At 34.2% G+C, this 21,427-nt stretch overlaps 1 protein-coding gene across 1 annotated transcript in view; it reads right to left on the minus strand.

The window, feature by feature from the left end:
* The window catches only part of spz4 (Spaetzle domain-containing protein 4), a 50,484-nt gene that overhangs the window by 15,431 nt on the left and 13,626 nt on the right, over nucleotides 1-21,427 (minus strand). The gene's annotated exons all lie outside the window — the stretch shown is intronic.

Here is a 21,427-nt window from a genome sequence, read left to right on the forward strand (position 1 = left end):
ATGAAGCCATCCTATTATTAATACAAAGCTCACAGACAGCTTGCTAGAATCAGTGATGTGTTTGGACAACAATAATCTGAATAATCCTGATAAATATACTGTATATGTGCTAGGTCTCATCACACTGCTAATCTTGATAATCACGCCATTGCTATAAACCAAAGGTGCTGCGCCTTTTGTAGAGGGCGGATCATTACATTGGTTTGAGAATGTTGTGGCAGGCCACTTAATTGATTTGCAAATGTGCCACAGGTCACTCGAGTAATCAGTAACTGCACAAGGGGTCACTTTAATGATTTGTAAACTGTGCAGCGGGTCACTAAAGTAATCGAAATAATCGGAAAATATTCCGTGAGACATTTAAGTAATCAGGAACTACACTGGAGGTCACCCAAGGGATCGGAAACTGTGTCGCGAATCACTCAAGTGATCGGATTTTTTTTTTCCACGGGTCACTTAAGTGAACCGGAACTGTGATGCGTATCACGGGTCGCTTAAGTAATCAGGAACTGCACCGGGGGTCGCTTAAATGATCCGGAATTGTGTAGCGAAGTGTCACAAGTGATTTGATTTCCATCCACGGGTCAATTAAATTAGGTTTGAAGTCGCGGGCAATATCAGGTGACTGGCCCACGTCTCATGTGTTAAGCATGAATGTTCTAAACTCTTGTTCTTTAATCATAGAGGTGATGTAGCGTCTCGCCACCGGGGAAGGGGGGCGGGGCTCGGTCGATGAAAATATAAAGGTTTAATTTTCAACGTATTCCAGAAACAGGTAGATTGCTTCTGCTCTGACTTTCGTCATTATAGGTAACGGGAGGATTTTTAATGTTGTCGCAGAAGGAATAAGGCGATTGACGACAAACACTTCCCTCTACGATTCAGAGATATTATTAAACATTTATTAAACGATTAAACATAAATAAACAGAATCTACAAGAACGAGTGAACCGCGTGACTGTCTCGTTTGAGCGGCAAAGTCCCGTTCCACCATCGCGCAGGCGCGCTCTTTTCCCTATTAGGCGGACAGCGCCATCCGGTGGTGGACGCTGTCGCCACAATGTTCTTAAGCATTTAAGTAACCAGCAAAAACGTGTAAAAATTATGTGCAATTTGGTGAAATTAGAAAAATGATAAAATTATTAAAAGTGTATAGACTCTAGACACAAGTGTATCTCTAGACCAGCGGTTATCAAACTTCTTTGACTCGCGGAGCCCTTTTAAGTAAAAAATTCTATGGCGGAGCCCCATAGCCCAATTTTTTAATTATTCATCAAAGTAACTGATTTATTTTTACTATTTAAAAATATGTATAATTATTTTTTTTAATTTTACTGTTTTTTTATTTTCCTCGAACGACCGCGAAACCCCTGGAGAGTGCACAAAGAGCCCCAAGGGCTCTGCGGAGCACCGGCTGAGAACCGCTGCTCTAGACCATAGTTTCCAAACCCTTTTTTTTTCCCATCGCCTCCAACGCAATATAAACTATAGGATCGTATGTTATACCCTTAGCTTCTACCGCCCCCCTCCCCAGGGGGCTTTAACGCCCACGTTGGGAATCACTGCTTTAGATATACACTTGTCAGAAGAAAATGTTTTTATCAGCGCTCTCTCTGCTGTTGACATAAAACATTAATTTCTGTATTAATGCATATTAAAGTAACATGTTTATATCTTCTTTAGGAAAAATTTATGTGTCGTAAGTAATCATTTCAATAAAATTTATTACAGTTGAGCTCAATCACATTCACAACACTGATGTAGTCAAATATCGGTTGAAAATTATATATTTTTAAATTTTGTTGTGGTGAAAAAATTTTCTTCCGTTCAAACAAATCCAAATTCAGGTAATCATGCTTGCAAAAATGAATTTGCTTCGTTTTTTAGAGTCAAATTTGTCCTTGGCTTTATCGGATACTCCTTGAATTTACACGTTCAAGTTTTGTGTGTCTTCATTTGTTTTTATGGGAAATATCAATAATTTACAGGATGCTTGATTGTTTGAATAGGGATAAGTAAAAAAAACTGGATTCAGTTAGGTATCGGTCAATTCGATCTCTTTTGTCTTCCATCATGCCAATATTTGCAGTCTTCCATAATTTTTGCAGGATGTGAATCCGTGCGATTTAATTCTTTAAATTTATTTCAAGAATGTAACAGCTCTACGTCAACCAATAATTGCGTTTGACCATATTTACCCCGGGAAAGCTACGGGGAATTGTAATCCCCCAATACGAGAAAATGCGGTGAATCACCTATTACTACCAAAAACATTTCCAAAAGTGAACCCTATTTGCCAATCCTCGCTAAAACCATCGAGAAATTGGCGATGGTGGTAAATGAAACAATGCATAAGGTGGCATTGTCAACATGGCAAATAAGTGAGAGGGATATTGAAGTATTACATCAGCGGATTTTCAGCCATTTTTGACCCCCCCTCCCCCCCTTTGTCAGTAAAAGTCGGCAAACCTCTGACACCCCCCCCCCCCCCACCGTCAACAAAATTTCGTCAGCTCTGCCGCGCCTCGTCTACTACCTTATATTGGGATCAAAGGTGGACGCGGGGGGCATAAGGGGCATGTGCATCCCCCCCCCCCAGAGGATCAAAAATTTATTTTTGATGCAAAAGAATATTTTCGAAAGAATGAAAATATATCGAAAGAAAACACCTTTATACGTTATTATAGTCAATTTATGTTAATTCCAATGTTACTTAAAGGGTTAATAACTCGAAATTTCTCTTTAAGAAGTTCATTGTGCTCCACCCCTCAAGCCTTTTGTGCCCCTCCAAAGGTTGATCCCGCGTACTCCCCCGATTTCCTTTCGGGAATATACATAGTGTGCGTCCGACCACCAAAGTCTGTAGTGAACTTTACCATGAATGCACACGATTTTTCACACGATAACAAACTCAACAGTGAACAAATTACATATTTAGCTTGTGTTTTGAGCATTAATAAATGGAGTAATGGAGTGGTATAGATTGCCGTTGCTAGTCGGTGCAAATTACAGAGCACTGAGCTCTCGTCTTCACCATGGTTTCTCTAAACTCCAGAGATGTTAATCAGTGAATATCAAGATTTGAGATAATATAGCTATATATAGCGCTCGATGCAATTTAATGGAATCATTGTGGATGCGTCTGGTATTGACTGTAGCGAAAAGTGGTCCCTACACCACGCGTGGTCAAGATTTTTCCGGGGAACAATAAACAAATACACAAATTAAAGATGTCATTAGGAATATTTCATATTTTAATACTCAACTTGAATACTTTACTTGAATTCTCAACCCTCCATTTATAGATCACTTAAGTGACCTGCAATGTAGTTCCCCCATCCTTAATTGACCCGTGACACATTTCTCGATCAAGTAGTGGCTCGAGGTACATCTACAAATCACTCAAGTGATCCGCGAAGCATTTACAGATCACTTAAGTGGCGTGTGTCACAGTTTCAGATCCCTCAAGTGATCCGCGAAGCATTTACAGATCACTTAAGTGGCGTGTGTCACAGTTTCAGATCCCTCAAGTGATCCGCGAAGCATTTACAGATCACTTAAGTGGCGTGTGTCACAGTTTCAGATCCCTCAAGTGATCCGCGAAGCATTTACAGATCACTTAAGTGGCGTGTGTCACAGTTTCAGATCCCTCAAGTGATCCGCGAAGCATTTACAGATCACTTAAGTGGCGTGTGTCACAGTTTCAGATCCCTCAAGTGGCGTGTGTCACAGTTTCAGATCCCTCAAGTGGCCCATGCCATACTTCCACATGACTCCAGTGACCTGCGGCACATTCCCAATTAACGTAAGTTGCCGGCGACACGTTTTCAAAACAATAAAGTAGGCAGCACACTCTCCTAAAGGTTGAGCACCCTTGATGTATACAGATGTTTGTATCGATCGGAACATTGTTTGAGGCTCCGGAACGCTCTTTACATGCAAACTTATTCTGGGTCCACCATGTTGATAGCTTGCGGAAATTAATTATTGTTGCGAGACTGTTTCCGCCGAGAATATTAATAAAGACATTCAATGCCTTTGTAATGGCCGAGGGAGACCAGAATAAATCAATATTTTCCATCAGGGAAAATGTGTTAACGTCAGCTTGGCCAATCGGTTCAAGTCATTTGCGAAAATAAATGGATACGAAACGCTATAAATAAAAATATCCGCTCTGCTATTTCGGGCTTTATAGGCTTTTTGTTTTTTCGTTTTTAGTTTCATAGCTTCTAATGTCTAAACGATCATGAACTATCATGATTTATTTATATATATATATCACGCGAATCATCCATCTTTAATGGAGAACGACACCCGGAACACCTTCATTTTTGAGATATTTGGCCCAATATTAAAAAGAAGTAACAGTAATAATGATGCTATCCGGTTTGCAATTTTTCTACAGTTGCGGACTGGTCAATGAGTAACTTACCACAGCCCGACGAATGCCATACGGGGGTTCCCCGGAGGGAGCATTTTGTCAAGAAATAATTCATGGACCGACAAAAAAATAAATGAATGGGAGATATAATTTTAGGGGTCTACATACCTCTATAAACATGGGGAAAAGTTAAAATATCATAAAAAATACTGTTTCACCATCGATTTATTAGAATTTTTTTCCCATATTTTTGATTAAATGTGCTACCTTATGCTGGTATAAAATCTTACATAGTTCTAATACTTAGAAATTTTCAAAAAAATACATTAATACATTAAAACCAGCTTGCGTGCATGATAAAATGACATCAATGTACAAATATATAAATATACAAATATATCCACAACAGGCAAATTGCCCAACGAGGTGGCTGACTTAAGAACATCATGGATCCCCGAGCCATTTTTTGGAGGCCCTACCTACTACTTCTACACCCCCCCGCCCACACCCCCAACGAATCGGTACATGCGGGAATGTGCGTGTACGTGTAGTGAAGTTTTTTTGTTTCTCTGTAATGCTTGTTATGTGTAGTGCTGCCATCTGCCACCAGTTTTTATAACTATGAGTGAAGTGTTATGATTGAATGATTTATCGTTGTAGGACTGTTGCTCTCTGTGGCGAGACTTTTTAACAGGGAGATCGGCTCGCATTTGCGCCTTGAAGTTGGGAACCACACGGCCCGACGAATGCCATATAAAATTAGAACTAAAATAAAAATGGTTCAGTTTTCATAAAATGAACTAAAAGATTGAAAATTGACTCATTCTTATTTAAAGTTTAATTGAAAATTTGAATTTTCAAAAATTGAAAAAAAAAGTAATTTTTTTTAATGAATGAATGGATCTGAAATGTTTTAGAGTTTATTTTACGGAATGAACCGTTTTCTTCATTTTAATTTCAATATTGTATGGTTACATTGATATCATGTCATTTTATCATGCGCGCATGCTGTGTTTTTTAATGTATTTTTAAATTTTTTTACAATTGAGTATTAAAGATATGAAAAGTTTTATACCAGAATAGGATAGCATATTTAATTAAAAATATGTGAAAAACATTTCTAATAAATCAACGGTTAAATAGTATTTTTAATGATATTTTAACTTTTTCACATTTTATGAGGTATGCGACCCCTTAATGAACGGGAAAAAAATCGTAAATATAGGAGAAAAAATTTGCTAATCAGCAAAACATAATTAAAAAGAATAAATAATTTGAAGACTGAAAATAAATATATAAATGGAAGAAGCTGAAGACTGGCGAAAAATCGTCGATGGAAGAAATAATTTGTGGACATCCGAAACCAAGTAAATAAATAGGAAATATAATTTGAGGATTTTCAAAAAATAAATAAATATGAAAAATAATGAATGGATTAAGAGAAATAATTTGAAGAGTGAAAAAATTAGGAAAAAAATAATTTGAGGACAGACAGAAAATAGTACAAAATAGTAGGAATAATTTACGGGCGGCAAAAAGAATAAATAAATAGGTGTAATAATTTGTTGTCCGACAAAAAAAAAAAAAAAAAAAAAACAAATTTGTGGACTAAAAAGCTAAATAAATTGGCTTTATGTTTTATAGACTGGTAAAAATTGTAAATGAGAGGAAGGAATTGCGGACAGGAAAACAATTCATAAGTAGTAGGAATAAGGTGTAGACCGGCAAGAAATAAATAAATGAGAGAAATAACTTATTGACGGAAAAAAAATTGGTAAAGAAATAATACGAAGACCCCGAGAAAAGCAAAAGAATTAATTTTAACACTGGCAGATCAAAAATGAATATAAGAAATCATCTATACAGATCGGGTTAAACTAAACAAATGGGAAAAGTGATTTGAAACCGATTTTAGTAAGAGAAATTATTTATAGACTTCTTGTGACGGCCAACACAGAAATAAAACTAACATAAAGCCTATACAACAATCGATGATTTTAAAATTATATAGTGGCACGATGGATTGATCTAAATTTTTCACGAACCGGCACCGGTTTGCGGAAATCCGTAATTGATCTTGTGCATCATTAGGGAAATTTAAATCTCACACCAGGAAATCCTGTAGTAGCCTACAGGATTAAAAAAAGGACTTTTCAATCACCACTCAATTGGTTCTACTGAATTGGCTCCAAACTAACTAATTAACACCTTTTAGACTTTAAAACATGCACTAATATCATTCATCCTCTGTTGAAACAAACTGTCTAAAAGTTATGAGAGGTGCCTCAGAAAACAGACATTCTGCCGAAACTGTCACTGTATGCCTACATTCCCAAGATATGGCTCTGTCATTGCATAGGCCAGTTATATTTAAAACCATCGAGTCCATCTAGATTGCTTTTCATCGAAGAAAACATTCTCATTCTACTAGGCACCGAGAGATACGTGCTGTTTGGCATATTCACGTCGCTTATCCTCTGCGCTGTTTTATAAGGGGGAGGCTTTCATTTCAGTATTGCATACTAGACATTTAATTTTTTTTTTATCACATCAAGTACAGTTTGACGTGTGCAAGGCAAGTTATATACCTCCAGGAATCATCTCAAATTTTCTTTTTCGCACAAAAGCTGTGAATAATCGTCTTTTCTGAAGAATGATAGAAGAAAACAAGGGTTTTTGAGCAAGCTTTCAGTCCATAATTCTCCAACTCAATTATGAATCTTTTACTAACAGTCTCAGTGTCTTTAAATTTTTCCCGAAATTTCATGAACAGGCATCGAAGTTTGTTTGTGAGAGTAAGTATATTTTGCCTTTTCAATGTCCAATAAATTGGACATCTTCTTCACACTTTCAGAAAAAAAAATTGATTTCACAGTGATCGACTGATCCACACTGTGTCGGCTGTTATTTTAATATGAGAAAAATGCAAATTTCTTACTTTGACGTCCGAATCGGTGTGAATCGGACGGCATCCATGTGCACTTATACTCTTCCCAGGTTTTCACCTTTACTATAATTTCAGCAATTTTTCTCTGAAAAAGTGCAGCACTCGTCAAAATTATTTTCAAAGGGAACTGCTTAGTTCCACTTGTAGTTATCACTTTAAAGTTTCCATGCACCTACAAGCACAAGTTTTCAAGATATAGCGGTTTTTCGGTTGTCCGTAAACTTTTCTTCCAGCGCTCTTATCCGTTAATTGTAACAATAGTTCGTGTTACTGAAACTAGATACACATTATTTCAATACTGACGATATAAATATCGGAAGTTTTTCTTCTAAGATGGAAGAAGATATTTACATAAAATCGTGTTTCGAATGTTGAATTATTTTCTCATTCGAACTGAAAGAAGAAAGAAGATGAAAAAAGAAACGAAGCAAAGAAAATAAATAAGAAAAAATTCAGATTTTTTCCGACTTTATTTTTCTTCTGGAAAAGTCACGTAAGGACGGGAAAATTGACTCTGGAGGGCAAAACTACTTTAAACGGACAGAGTTGAGTTCATCTCAAATTTTAATGAAAACAAGGATGCGTTTGACTTCGCTAGAGGAAAATTACCATGCATTTTACGTAAGAAGTATTATTTATTTATTTTTAAGAACACTCTAATTTATTCGAGAATATTTATTGAGATTTTAGGAACAAAAATCTTCGGAAGTTCACTAAAATCTCATTTGAAAATGTAAATAAACTACAGGCACTAGCGTACTGTTAGTGCGGGGACCGCTTGAGCTGAGATTGTTTTCTATATTTTTGCATTTTGGTGAGATTCGGAAGCTGTCTGCGTAAGACTTTGGCCACTTTTTCCGTGGGAGGGGGGCTATAAATGACGCTTAGGAATGTGTACGAGGTGCAGGTACGGTTAAGCTGTAGTAGTGGGAGGCTTTCAAAAGTCACGTTGGAAGAAAAGCTCATTGCCTATGGAATGAACCTCATAGCAAGTAAAATTATCAGCGCTGCTGAATAATAGTGAAACAACCAGTTTAAAAGCGGTAATTGACACAAAGAAAATTTTAATGAGGAGAAAGTTGATATACACTCAAATACGGCAAAGCCCCCTCTTAACGGTCACCCCTGTTTTGCGAAAAAATAAAATTTTCCTGGAAAAAAAGACTATTTAAATAATGTATTTCGAACCCTTGTTTAACGGTCACCCTCAGACACGGTCACCAACATCATTTTCATCATTCATTCTATTGAACTAAAACTCCTGTATGGATACCAATAATTGCAATTTTGATTTGAATTATGCTCACTATATATAGCTGCAAAAGTTTTAATATTTGATCAATTTGGCTTCTTTTGAATTGAAATTTTGGCTTGAAGTTTTTATATTTGACAACTCTGATGTCCATTTAGAATCAGAAATCAGGTGTTACTAGTTGTGTTCCCGTGTGTAATTTACATTAATCCACGCGGTTTAATTTGACCAGCTCTAGTAATCGCCACTTTCTATCACTAAGACAAAAAAAAATATTTTGAATTCTAGTGAGAAACGTAAAATTGTAATTCGTGCTCTTGCAAATGGATACAATACATTTTCCTGTGAACACAATGACGGAACTTCATTGGACGTAACGTAAAATGCATTTTGAAGGAGTTGGAATACTCAGCAAAACACACCGAAGTGATCAGTTTTTCTAAAAGATGCAAATTCAATATGCGTATAAACTTTTTATAATATTTCATTTGTAATTCTAATTATGTACCTACGCAATGATTATAATTTTCATGACTTTAAACGCATCTCATATTGTCAGAATATTTCATTCTTATTCAAATTGTTATTTGCTCTAATATCGTACAATACAATTTAAACAGCTACTTCCTCTGATACGGTCACACCTCTTTTAAGGACATTAGTTTTTGTCCGCAAAAGAGGGGTTTTACTGTGATGCATGCCATTCAGTTTTACAAGGGAAACTTCGCCCAACCAATCAGGAGCCGCCACGTCATAACAACACCAACAAGTCTTTCGTCCATTTCACACCAAAAGTATGAACTCCTCTGAAACCCAAAATTCACGGTCTTCCCAGTAGTTTATGCATCGCTTTTTGCCCGCCATAGTAGTGGAAGAAACGTATCTCTAAAAGTACTGAATAATGATATAATAACCCAAAAACCTGAAATTGTTCGTTAAGTTCCGGTCGTGAAAGCTGTGAAGGCATTCTGCGAACTCTAGGCACTTTCGACTCGGTATTTCACTGATCGTACCGTGTAGTGATCGGCGGAGTAGTGGCTGTACTGTATGATGCAAGGTGATGCCGTTTTGTGTGCAGATTATTCATTCAGAAAACCTGCGTGTACGGAATACGCATATATGTACGGAATTTTATAATCCAATACCTCTTGTGGTGCTGAGTCTAAAATCAAAGACACCAATAAGAGTAATTTATTATGAGTGAGAACTATGGAAGTATGCTTTGACAATTTCCTTGAACTGCCTAAATTTTTAGAGTTTTAAAAGAATACAATTACTTCATTCTGAAAATTTATTATTCCACAAAATACTGGAATGATAAATTTTCAATCAGCGATTTCACCCCAGTGCGAATAATTTCGGCTAAATAACTAAAACATTTACGTACATATTTTCCAGTTTGTGGGACAAATTTTATTATCAAATGCCATATAAGAGATAGCCAACCTCACCGAAAGCAAAACATAAATGATGAACATTAGGGCTGGACAAATCTATTGAGCGACTTGTCCGAGAAATGTAAAAAATTTGATCGGATATGTATTTTTTTTTTACCACATGCCCGACGCGGGACACACATATACATTCGAATCCTGTTTTAACGAATACCGTTATAGCGGAAATCTCGTTTTAACGAACACTCCAGATAAGTTTACATAGGAACAACGCAAAGACCGGGGGATTCCTTTATAACGAAATGATTTCTCCGGTCTCTTAGAGTTCGTTATAACGAGATTCAACTGTATATATAGGCCTATATATATATATATATATACATATGATTGAACATTTGCGTTTTTTCTAAAGATTTCTTAGTTTGCATAAAGACGTAAAAATATATACAGTATATAAAGTATCCGAAAGGGAATGAAAATTCTCTCTTCGATTGTTTCTAAAATTGTAAAAAAAAATATTTAAACGCATTTCTCTTTCACAAAAAGTATCAAAAAAATCTATCAAAAAATATGTGATTTCTACTGCCACCTATTGAATAAAAACTCAATTATTCGTCATAATTTCTTAAGCAAACTTGGTTGTTAGTTTGAAACCGGTTCGCAGTACGGAAATAAACAGAATGTGTATAATAATACCATATATTATTTTGTTTCAATGCTGCATAGCGGTGTAGATTTCACGCGCTCAAATACTGGTTAACATGTTTTCATGTATAACTCCTAATCAGTCTTTGTAAACACTGAAATACATATTAACTGGTATTTCGGTGCATGAAACTTACATCGAAACGCAGAATAAAAAAAAAAAATTCAGTTGCATACCACATGTTGTTCATTTTCAATCTGATCATCGGTTTAAAACCAAAACCACATTATTTTGAGAATTATAACAAATAGTTTTGATTTTGTTCAATAGTTGACGAAAAGGTTCCTAGTTTAAAGTATGTATACAAAGTATATAATATAATTTTATATACTTCCAGCGAAAATATTTTCCGGATATGTAAAATATTGATCATTTGAGTCATTGTCTTCACACGAGGGCTGATTAGACCGGGACCTACAATTTATTGCCGATTCCGAACGGCAGACTTGTTTTTATACTCATCGAGTGGTTGTTGCACTAACCCATCGATGGGGGACTCCCTGCGGTAGCAATTTTTTCTGCGGTCATGTCGCCATTTCTGTTGTAGCTGTGTCAGGAAAGTTTTCTGACAAGGACGAACTGGGTATCGAACGCGCGACACCTCTAAACATCCTTCGGTACTTTAGGCAAGTATCTTATCGACCTGGGTTACCACACCACCGCTAACTGCAGAGTACAAGAGTGCGTGATTAGCATGGTGCAGACAACATCAGCCTTGGACCAGGTTTCAGTGGAGCACCGTGCTCTTCACAGGCTGAATATACACTGATTCTCGACGTACACTCATCTGGAGAGAGCCTGGTACCCGATACCATTCCTTCCACATCAGGGAAATGGGCCACTATGGTGGTGGAGGTGTCATGGTCTGGGCAGGAATCATGTTGGACGGCCGCACACCCCTTCATGTGTTTGGCAGAGGGTCCGTGACTGCTAGGAGGTGTAGGAAGGAGATCTTAGGAGCCCTATGTTCGACTTTTCAGGGGCGCAGTTGGCCCTTAGTTCCTGTTAATGGACCACAACGCTCGTCCACATCGGGCTCACCCGATCAAAGAATATCTGGAAAGTGAGGACATTCGGCGTATGGATTAGCTAGCCAGATCGCCTGACCTAAACCCTGTAGAATATGTCTGGGACGCTCTTGGGAGGGCAATTGCACCTCGCCATCCTCCTCCGAAAACCATCACCTCTGAACATTCTTTTGTACTTTAGGCGAGTATGTTATCGACCTGGGTAACCGCGCCCAATGTAAAACGTAAACCAATGTAAAATTCGGGCTGACTATTATATTAAGTTACATACACCCGGCCGGTTATGTCAATTTTTACAGATTTGTCCAGCCCTGATGCAGATCACACTCCTCCTCTAGGCAAGAGTTTTTGACGGGCTTCCCAGTCAGAACTTTTGACCCTTACATTGATTTTCCAATATATTCATTGTGAAAAAATTAAAAAAACTATATTTATAATCGCTAATATATAATAGCCTTCTCAGCTTTTCCTTTGTTTGGGTAATTGCACGCAGTTATTTGGAAAAGCCAAAAAACGCCAAAGCCCAGCTCTGGAAACAATATCCATGCTGTGGTGGGAACACCGAATGATATCACCGTTTAAACGAATCATTGAAATCCATGCTCCCGGTAAGGCCCTACCGTCCTGTTATAACTTCGACCTATTGCTACTGATGACTATTTCTTGTGGAGCACCTAGTGCTGTTTTGGGAACACCGGCTTATAAGAGCTGCTGCCAGGGCCATCTTAAAAATATCATAATTTGCGAAAATTTTTACCTGTTCTTATTTTTGTGAGGCTCCCGCTTCTCTGGGGGCCCCCGGGGGGGGGCATGCGTTCAGACGGCACTGTCTGCTGCACACTGTATTGTGTAGCAGACAGTTTCAGTATTGAATATCCCGTGAATTTTAGATGATTCGTAATGCATTCATGATGACCGCAAATGAGAGAAATAGTTTGTGGATCGACAAAAAGTAAGTGTATAGTAAAAAAATTATATATATACTAATACAACGCCACAACAGGCAAAATGCCCAACGAGGTGGCTGAGAAAAAGATGCCCATAAAAATATGGATGTCATATATTTACAAAATACAGCAACCCAATTAAAATGCAATTAATAAAAATTATAAACAATATATACGCGTGATAAAATATTATACGTTATTATTATTACATTGGATTGGCAAAATATACATAAATATGAGATAAATAATTTGTGAACTGGCTAAAAAAATAAACAAATAGGAGAAAAAGTTTGCGGACTGACAAAAAGTACATAAAAAGGATAAAGAAATTCAGGCACTAGGAAAAAATAAATGGATAAGGAAAAAAATTTGCAGACGGAGCAAAAAAAAAAAAAAAAAAATTTGATAACTTATTTCCCAGTAAAAATCGAAAACCACCAGCATTTCGAATGTTGGGGGGGGGTCTGGCCCGTTTTTATGCTGGTGTGCCTCGATATTTTCCGGCATGCCGGCTAATGTGAGTGATTATGGTATCAGGAAAAATATGCGGACGCGAAAATAATTAATAGGATAACGATTTGGGACTGAGAAAATAAATAAAAACGATAAAGAAATTCAGGACTTGAATAAGTCACAAACAAGGGAAATAATTCCCAGGCCCGTGGAAAAAAATACATCAATAAGAGAAATAATTTGTAGACCAGCAAAAAAAAAAAAAACGAGAAAGAAAAGCTACAGAAGAGAAATGTTTGAGCATACCACAAAGCAAATTTTTTTAATCTAAAATTCAAAGAAAATAATAATTTTTTACTAACTATGAGGCTATAATTTATCTCAAATAAATTATGGCCTCATAGCATGGGGAGGAGACTATATTACTAACATTAACGAAGTTTTACGCGAATGCAAAATAAATTCATCAAAATCTTATATAATTTTAATGGAAGTATAACTTTGACTAACTACACAAACCTTAATATCTTATCCATCAGACAATTGTATTTCCATAAAATCTGCATTGCCGTTCACAAAAATCGAGTTCGATGCAATAAACGCAATGTTATCAATCCCAGAAGACCAAATCAAATTTTAGAAATTCCTAAACCGAATAAAAACATTTTATGTACCCATCGATATATCCAAAATGAAAAAAATGAATACCCCTTCAAAAAAAATTGCTTGAAAAATAATTCGTATTTTCCATTACTAATATTGAACAATATTTTTAAAATATCGTATTTGACGTCTTGGTGCTTATTTGTTATCTATTTTTTCACTCTAATTCTGAGATAACACTATAACGACTAATATTATATTTCATTAAAACTGACAGTTCTGTTTGCCGCATAAAGATACTAATATTCTACACCAAATTCATTTATTTATTTGTGTGTTTCTTTTCAAAAATTGTCATCTTCATAAGTTTTATAAATTATAACAGTATTAATGAAAACCGTTTCATTTTCATACATGATGAATTGTATTTATATATTTGTGATTATGTACATGAAATGAGTCGTGCATTTTTATCTGTGATTACCAGTATGGATCGCATGATCCCTGGGCGATTTTATTTGTTCTCCGAAATGTATATGATGTATGAATAATGAATAAATGAAAAAAAAAAAAAAAAAAAACCTCACGTGTATGATGCTAAAATGAAAAAAAAAAAGAGCTGAAGGAAATAAACAGATGACAGAAAATAAGCGAAACATCATTTTGTGAAAAATCCCTTACCATTCAGCTACTTGAAATTATTGGTCACTGTTTCACCGATATCTGTCTGAATTTTAATCCTACAGTGTATACTGTTGCCAATTGGCAACAGCTACTTAAACATGTTTCTTTTCCCGTTGCCAATTGCCAACTTCATGTTTGATACATTCATTATTCCCATTTCTAATTTTCTTTCGAAAGCTATTCATTAAATTACATTCTGTAAAACTACACAATTAAAAAAAGAAATACAAATATTCTGTAACCTGTCAAAAAAAGAAAATTATGCACTGTAGGGTCGAAATGACTTATTTGCATTTTTTTTTTATTTACGTTGAAGTTTGCAACCTAATTTTTTTTTCTTTCTATAGTTTGAATCACAAAGAATGTAGTTATGTATACGCAAAGTAATAATATTTCGATACATTTATTTTATATGCGAGTTTACGTCGTTTGTACGCCCTCTTTGAGACCCTGTATAAGGAGTACAGTTCGAAATAGATTTTTTTTAAATATTTTTTTCCGGCTTTCTATAGGCTTAATTAACTACGGAAAAAAATCATCAGCTCAAAATAAAAAAATCCTGTATTGTAGGGTTAACATCATTCAACTGGAATTTTTATATGAGCTGTACTATATATTTGGCACAAAAATTATGAAAAAAAACAAAAACAAAATAGATATTTCCAGCGCATTCGCAATTAAAAATCATTTAAAACGCTCATATATCATCGAATATTGAACTGTTATATTGTCAATTTCTTCATAGTGTGTCTCACATATAGTGTCAAATTTTCTGATCCTTCTTTTCTGATTGTGATTTCGGAGTAAGTTCTGTGAAAATTTGTACCAAACTCCACATATTATAAGCAAAAACATGCGATGGAAATTGAAAGTTTTATAAGAAACAGTTATATCTTTGTGAATATACGGGCTATTTTCACGGAAATGCATATAAGTATTGTGCAAAGGAAGTCAAATATTTTAAAATAACTTAAAAGTGTCAGGTTCTCATTATGAAGGGGCCATCCAGTGTATTACAAATCGTATAATATTCCACTTAAAACATTAGATCCTACAATCCAAATGAATTGGAGAATTCTTCATAGTAATTGATACAACATTTTATTTCTTCCTAAACTTTTAGATCATTTTTTAGCGGTGATATGCTCCGATGGAATCACACAATATGAAAGTATCTCGTTGCTGTTGTTTTGACTTAAAAGTCCTTTGGCGTCGCATTTGATAGTGCAGAGAAACAAGTGGCGCGAAGTAAATGGAATTTCTCATTCATTCCCAAGCCACCTGCAAACATAGCAGAAAGTAGACAAGGAAAACAAAAAAGAGTTTCTGACACAGTTTTACAGATAAGAGTAATTTTCACGCGTTTAACGCATGGTTCACATGAGACCAAAGCCGTAAACAGTCTTATGTGATTAAAAAAAAATTACGACATTCGAAAAAGCAGCATTTGTCATTAGAAACTCCGGGAAAACCTCATTTTTTGGCTAATTTCCATAAAACCTTGAAATGCTCTTGACTGGAGAAGGGTTATTGAAATATCCGTTGCGTGCTGCAAAGTGACGTGTAACAAGGACATGTGCCGATAGTTTTTGGTTTATGTACAATAATAATTTTTCGTCCTTCATGGGATTATTTCCGAATAAGGCACAAAAAATGTATGGAAAATTAGTACAAATATAAAGAAAGTCCACGCCGGTGAAAAGGATATGAGAAATTTGCAATTCGGAATTAGTTCATAATTACGTGCAGAAAGACAATCTCTAGACAAATAATGCAGTTTAATAATATCCGGCATGCAATTTTTTTTCTCAAAAAACACTCATGAAAAAAACGTTATAAGTGAGAAAACATTTAAAACGGGAGATTTCGAAGAGTAGTAGCGAAAGTTGGGACCACATTAAAAAAAGTGCTGAGCGGGAAAACGTACGGTGGAAACGTCAGGATTCATCGCACATAATTACCGGTTATTATGTGTAATCGTTCAGCATTTTGGTAAGTTTGATAAATTTCCCTAAATTTATCACTTTTAGCGGTGATTACGCACAGTACCCATACGTTATTGGTAAATTTAATTTTTTTAATAAAGTACTAAATAATTATCCCTTTTACAGGCAATTATTCAAAATACCCAAGCGTAGGTTATATTATCGGTAAACATGATGAATCATATTATATGATATATTATACATGTTAGTTCATACATATAATGTATCATTCCATCAGGGTGCGATAGTAAAATTGGTTATCATTATATAAGGGCCAGACTATATTCATCACATACTAAACCCATTTGGAATTTTTTTCATATTTATCAAAATCACCAATTTATATTATGCATAATCTCAGGTGAAAGTGATAATGTCTTTAGTATTTATCAAATTTATCTACAATACTTGGTTATTATGCATAATCGCTGGTAAATGCGTTAATGTTTTTAGTATTTATGAAATTTAACAACGACGCTTGGGTATTATGTATATTCACCGGTAAAAATAATAAATTTATCAATCTTACCAAGACGATTGGTAAGTATGCATGATAACCTGTTATTTATGTATAATAACCGATATCACATTGAGAGAAAAGTGATGAGAAGTCTTCTTGGAAAGTCCTTCAAGTAGAAATCAGTGTTTCTCGGCAGTTCAAAATATCAGCGTGAAAGATTGGGAACATACAGTAGGCTTATATATGGAAAATTTATGTATCGAACGAAGAGAACGTATAGGCATATCACAAAAAGGTATGCCCGGCCAAAATTTTCACATGCGCTGGGCATGTTTGGCAATTTTTACAGTCCTGATTCCCAGCAAATAAACATAATAAACAAACACTAGAAATACATTACAACGAACATTTTTGTAACGTTATTTCAATTGCCTCAAGTGCAGAAGGGGTCACGTGAAAATGAAATCTGGTAAAATCTTCAAGAGATGCATTTGTAGTCAGGTAAGGGCCTCGGAAACATTACTTAGCTCGGGGGGGGGTGCATGATGCTCTTAAAGACGACCTCCCTGGTTGTGCGTTCTGGATACCTACAATTATAAAACTGGCTGTAAATTCATTTGCATATGAATTTGCATATTTTGACCTTTTCTGCATTAATGCATATAAATGCATAACATATAAGAATTTTCGGCATAATTTTTGACGGCTTATACAAGAAAGGTATGCCCCCGGCCAAAATAACATCCTCAGTCACTTCTTTTATAATTTTTTAAATGGATATTGCTTGTAATATTTTCATATAACATCGTTTTTAACACAACGTAACGTAACGAAGTTTTTCTAGAAACAGCGTCGAAATTCTTTTGTTACTGACATTTCGTTACTGGGCAGCTACGACTAAATAGAAATTAGAAAGAAAGGCCTAGTAAAAATATAATAAAAATTATATAATACGTAAAGAAAAAATATGTAGAAGTTATTTCCATATCCTGTGTATGCAAATGCAGGGATATTTTTTGTAAATGAATATGCACACAAAAATAAATGTAAAATATTCAAGTTTGAAAACATAACTGTTTTTGTTTCTTTTAGCATGGTGATTTGTTACCGAATATTTCTAATTTTTGGTACGAAATTTTAACTTTTAACTTTTTAGGATTTTTTAGCACATATTTAGGGACTTTTGATGTGTATTTGGCATTTAACGTAATTTCATCATTTTTAAGTGCTTACTTTGGCATTTTTAAATGCCTATTTGTATATTTTTAGAGAATATTTCGACATTTTCAAAGTGCACATTTGCATATGTTTACAGCATATTTCGCCACTTTTTACTGCATATAATCCAGGCTCTTGAAAATATTACAAACGTCGTATTAGGTAACAGATATTTCAGTGTATATGGTTATTTTATAAGTGACACAACTTACCAAAGTAACCAATTATATATTGTATAAATTATTAAGAAATTGATTTCTCGGATTAAAAAAACGATAGAATGGGAAAAAATATGATCAAAATTTATACGTTCAAATTAGAAACTAATATTTGAAGTCAGGTAAATGACGCTAAAATAAAAAAACTAATTTATTTAGGCACGCGTGAAAAATTGAAACTTAAACTGATTTTGAATGAAACTAAATAAGTCCACTGAGCTAAATAAAAATTATAAATTATTTTAATCGATATTTTATTGCGTCCAATTTCTCTACAAATGAGTTCAATTAATATAAATTTTATTCAAATAGTAACTCAAAACATAACTTTTCTAAAAAAAGAAACATATTTCTGTAATATCCATTTGATTCAAGAATTTGTGCTTCAAGTGAACAGGGAAGGGCGCTAGTATAAACATTTTCATATAGCAGGATAATCAACAAATTTTTTATCTTTCGATTTCTTAACAAATTGCACGTAAGTTTTGCATATTATTATTGGTTACTTAAATAAATAGTTAGGGAATTTTTTTCAAAGTCCTCATCTTCCATCATTTTCAATGAAGAAAATTAGGCTGAAGGCCATCGAGTTGTTGCGGGAGCACATTTCAAATTTGAACCCTTACATCTGGAGGGCAATCGGCTTGAGCCCCCTTAACACTAAGCGTTTAAATTTTTTTTATAAAAAGTTCTTTTGAATTTTACGGAATACGACTTTCAAAATTCGCGGATAAAAAAGGAATATCGTATTAAAAATTTACGGCAGGAAAAATTCAAAATAGGCATTTTTACAAAAAAAAAAGTCTTGTTATTGCATTTTATTTGAACTCTCCGCGCTTATTATGTATTTTATGCCGTTCAAATTTCTGTCATTAATTTTTCATCAGTTATCAAATTATTTCTTTTATTTTTGTATGTTCCGTAAATTATTCTTCTACTTTTGCAGGAGCGCAAATAATTTATCTTATTCATTTTTTTCAGTAATTGGATTATTTTTCCTTTTTATGTATTTTTCGAGTCAGCAACCATTGTCTCATTTCATTTATTTTTTTTTAGCGGTCCTCAAATTACTTCTCTTATTTATGAATGTTTTGTCAGTCCTCATTCTATTTAGCTTATTTATGAAATATTTGCCTATTCTAAAATTATTTCTCCTAAGTATGCATTTTCCATCAGTCACCAACTTTTGTATTTTTGTACCGGTCTGCAAATTATTTCTTTCATTTATGTATTATTTTGCCTATTTATAAATTTTTTGGAGAACAAAAAATTATTTCTCGACTTTTTTCCAGTTCTCAATTTTTATTTTATTTTATGTATGTATATTTTGACTGTCCGCAAATTATTTTTATTTATGTATTTTTCTGCCGACCTGCAAATTATTTCTCTTCTTTATGTTTCTTTTACCCGACTTTTCCCATTTAAGTATAATTAATATGCTTGAACTCCAAATTTCTAACATTAATAAAACAGAAAAGCTATGGAATCGTTTGTGCGATTGAATTGATAAATCCACAAATTATTCTTTTTAGTTTTATAGTAACAATTATTAAAAAAGCATTTTTAGAAATCGAGAAATCGATGTTTGAAATCAAATCAAAAAATTCGAAAAAATTTGAAAACCAACGAATTTAAGATAAGATAATAATAATTTAAGAAATCTAAAAAAATTTTTTAAAAAAGAGAAAAATTGCGATGCTTTACAAATTAAAAAATTCAAGCAAAGCTCATGAAAGTGATATTGAAAGAATTTAAGAAATGACATGAATGATGGAAAATTGAAAATATTCGAGAAATTTGAGAACAAAAACATAAATAATTCAAAAATTTATTAATTTTTTTTTCAGTTTTCGGTGTTAAATTTAAACAAAAGCACACTTGAAAACCAAGGGACTAGTTAAATTTTTTTTTATTTCTTTATTTTTACCCGTATTCTAGGACGTTCGGGATATTAGGAACATTGAAATTGGCGAATAAAGAGATATTGGCAAAGTTGTTTTATCTCAGTAACGAATCACCGGCTGAAGCTTCATGAACGTCGCGGACACAGAGGAGATTGAAGAGAGGTTTAGGTAAAAAATATGGTTTGCTTTCGTGCAGTGTCCTCTGTCAATAAAAAGCTGAACTTTTTTCTGTGCCAAAAGAAACCCCTCTTCGTGAGAATAATTTTTGTTTTTTGCACAAACCGCATTCAAATACACTTCCTTTAATTTTTATAAACTTTTAACCTATTTAGGAATTTATGGGACACCCTACATACACATAGGTCGAAAACATATCAATTTTTTGTTATTTCAAAAAATAATTTTTTTTTGCGTCATTTCTGTATAAAATACGGATATGTAAATATAATAGTTTTTTTATTTAGAAACAGTTGATTATTTGTAGGTGTTATTGTTATTTCTTGAGAGTAGCTGGAGTAGTAGTTTGCGTGTACAGAGGTTTATAAAATCGCACCGAATTGAGGGACTTGTAAGCGAAATTCAAGGTGATATTTAAAACTATTCAACTTCGTTAACCACTTGCCTGATGGGTTTCTAATTCTTTTCTGCACAGAAAATTCCAGTTTTTTTCCGCCTTATACTTATATGTGTATGACTAAAAGCAACTGACAATTACAGAAAATCGGACTTAATTTTTTTAAATTGAAATATATTAAAATTTTGAATCTTACCTTTTTTGGAAATTAAAAAAAAAATTGAAAAGCTCTTATTTGAATGTTTTTGCATGGAATATTAATAATCTAAGTTTTTAAATAGATTATTTAACTGAACTATATTATGTATCTATGTAATTAAATTACCAGATTATGCATCTAGATATCATCATATTGCTGTTGCATGAAGCCATATCTCGTTTGTGCAGATATAGTAAATTGTTTAGATTTTTCGTTAGCGCTCTCTAGGGGCTAAAGATTGCAGTGCGCGTGTGAATTTCGGGAAGAAACGATAGAGAAACTTGTCACGCAAGTGGTTAAGCAAGATTTTATCCATTTATAGGCAACATTGAAATCAAGGCAAACTATATATTTTACCCTAAAATTAACCATTTTAGCAAATTTAAAAATCCACTGTCACCAACTAAACTGCTGTGTTGATGTATTGTTTGAATTAAAAATATGCTAAAACAGCAACCCAATTCACATCCGTTT

This window comes from Pholcus phalangioides, unplaced genomic scaffold (assembly GCF_987345545.1).
Source record: "Pholcus phalangioides strain wild (caught in Gottingen) unplaced genomic scaffold, Ppha-v1.0 ptg000024l_1, whole genome shotgun sequence".
In the NCBI taxonomy this organism is placed as follows: domain Eukaryota; kingdom Metazoa; phylum Arthropoda; class Arachnida; order Araneae; family Pholcidae; genus Pholcus; species Pholcus phalangioides.